Genomic DNA, 2,873 nt, shown 5'->3' with positions numbered 1-2,873 from the left:
AACCACCACAGACAATGTTTACCTGAAGAGCAGAGACAGGGTGTGGCTTCCAAAGGAATATGGCTTAGATATTGGGTAAGACCAGAATAGGCTAAGAGGTCCAGAAAGGAGGGAATGAGATTGGGAGGAAAAAGCTGGTCGAAATTGAGGATTGGAATAAATTTTAAGAGATGTTCATTGAATTCACAGATGGAGGACTGTCAACATGGCCGACTCAAAAAGATCATTGCCAAATGTTCTGTTTGAATTCTAAGGAATGTTAAATGGATCCTGGTGGAGTTAGGCTGTACAGACGTTTGGATAACTGATTTCAAACCGATTTTCTTGACTGATAACTGAACATTGTATTTCTATGTGATCCGCGTTTGTTTCTCTTCCGTCCTTCCCACCTTCCTCCCGTTCTTTCCCGCTTGCTCCCTCCTCTCTGTTTTCTTTTCTTTTTCCATTCCTTACTTTATTCTTCCTCTGCCATTATCTCCCTTTCTATTCATTTTCTTCCTTGTATTCTTATCCCTCCTTCCTTTTTTTCTGTCCTTTCCCCTTTCTGTCTCTCCTCCTTTCTCCTCTTTGCTCCCTTTCCTTCCTCTTCCTATTTTACCTTCATCTCTCCCTCCCTTTATTTCTTTCACTGAAAACATTTATTAACGAAGCGCTATGGATTAGGCCTACCATACAAGAACAATTTTGACGCCTCTGTGAAATAAAAAAAGTTGTAGAAGGGGATGTATTTAAAATTTCAAATGAAAAAAAATTTCAGATGAGTCAGAGATCCTTCCCAGCCCACTACGCTTTGTCTATTTCAAACATGTAAAAGATGATCTTCATTTACTATCTCCACAAATATTTTTCCACTTACAGAAATGAAGCACATGCTATTTATACCTAGCATTACAATTACACATAACATTGAATTATTTTCTTGTGATCTTTCATCCGATGAGAAATTCCCAAGGTTTCAGTGGAGAGAAGAAAGATTAAAATCGTGAAAGGAAAAGTCACAGAGTAAAGAATCCATCCTTGGCAGGCCTGTGCCTTAACTGGTGATTTAATGTAGGATGTCAAGTTTTAGGAGTGCAAATTTTCTGAAATGTTAATGCCAGGAGAAAGAAAAGAATTGTTCTGCAGTCGCGATCACCAATCCACCATGCAGTATGAAAGCCATAAAGCTCAAACATTACAGTCAATCCTCCTGGCTATCACACTATCTTCAGAGAGCTAGCTGGGCTGTTCTCATGTTTTATTTGGTGGTCCTTCTATCAGGTTTACCTAGATGCTGGTTCTTTATTGTGCAGTAAAGCACTACAGTAGGGCCTAACAACACTTGCTCTCTTGTCACCATCTCAATCAAACTGCCCTTAAATCATGTCTATGCTACAATGATAATAGCCATTATTCGCACTATTTTTGTGTAACCTTTTCACATATGATAATTCATATATGATCATTTATTTACTACTAACAATAATCCTGCAAGGGGGATATTATTACAGAGGGTCTTGCAGATTATTTGAGTAAACTAAGCTCTTCTAGGTAAACAGAGATGCTGAGCCTTGATTACTGATCTACTTTTCATCAGTGAGCTGTGCTCTGATGGATGTCTTTTACATGACCTTTCCCCCTATGGGCTTGTAAATCACACCAAATAATTGCATGGGGCTAAGCAAATAGAGTGCTGGTGACCCACTAAGGCGATTAGATAGCTTGTTAATAATGTAGATAAGGTGCTTGGCGCCCCTGTGGTAGGATCCTGCAAATAAAGTTATGAAACCCTAATGAGGACTTGGTCAGCTTTACCATTCTGCTAGGCTGAAAATAAGCCTTCCCAGAGATGAGAAAGGGGGAACTTCAGTCCCATCGAGAAGAAGAGACAGGAGGAGACTATGTATCTTTGACCTGGGATCCCTGCACTGAGCACATCCTAGACCCCAGAGACACAGTGTGAGAGTTGTAGCATGAGATTGCAACGGTGAAGGGCTCTAACCCCGGAAGACTGCCAGTAACAGCAGAGAGCTGGCCGTAGCAGAGGCTAGGGAACCAGAAGACTGGCAGAAGGTAGAATGGTGGGCTTCCCAGTGTATGGTGTGAGAAAGCTTAGTATTTTTGGATAGGAGGCTGCTGGAGGAGGGGTGTGTTCAGGTACTTGACAGAGCTAGGCTTACCCACCCATGGAATAAGAGAGCTGAAGGTTTTTTTTTGTGCTGTTTTTGGCAGAGTGATGGACCTCTCGTAACTTATAAGTAGAGCTAATGGGCATCATAATAGTTTTCTAAGGAGGCCAGAGGTTGGGCCAGCTCAAGAAGCCTGAGGGTTGAGGAGACAAAGGGACTGGAGACCAGGGAGAGACAAGCCTGCCTGTGGGTGGATATAGCTGACAAGCTATTCCAAGAACTATACCCTGAATCTTCCCTGATCCTGAATAGTAACCTTTTGTTTTCCTAATAAACCCAGATTCTTGAATGTTGCCAGCGATTTCTGTGTGGCATTGCAGCAAATTTTCAAATGCTACCGAGAAGTAGAGTTCTGTGGAAGGTATAGCTAGTGTTAGAATTAGTGAAAAAGACTGGAGATAGGAGGGATATATGACCTCTGCTTCATAGAATCAGCTTTTTTTTTTTAAACAGAGGTCTTTTCAAATAGGATTCCTGACCCTCACCAGCTTAATTGTTTCAACTACAGGATGGGAGTTACTGTGTCATGTCAGTTCATTAAACAAAGTACAAATGCACCCATTACTTTGTGTGGGTGTTTTCTCTGCTCCTGTGATGTTCTTGGGACAATCTGGGAACCATAATAAAGCACAAGGATTAGACTTCCGTACACCCTGGACTCGGGCCTGGGTTGTAATTCTGAATTTCTGCCTTTAAAGTCCAGCA

This window comes from Tenrec ecaudatus, chromosome 6 (genome assembly GCF_050624435.1).
Source record: "Tenrec ecaudatus isolate mTenEca1 chromosome 6, mTenEca1.hap1, whole genome shotgun sequence".
In the NCBI taxonomy this organism is placed as follows: domain Eukaryota; kingdom Metazoa; phylum Chordata; class Mammalia; order Afrosoricida; family Tenrecidae; genus Tenrec; species Tenrec ecaudatus.
The sequence above is the reverse complement of the archived record's forward strand: the minus strand, read 5'-3'. Positions refer to the sequence as shown.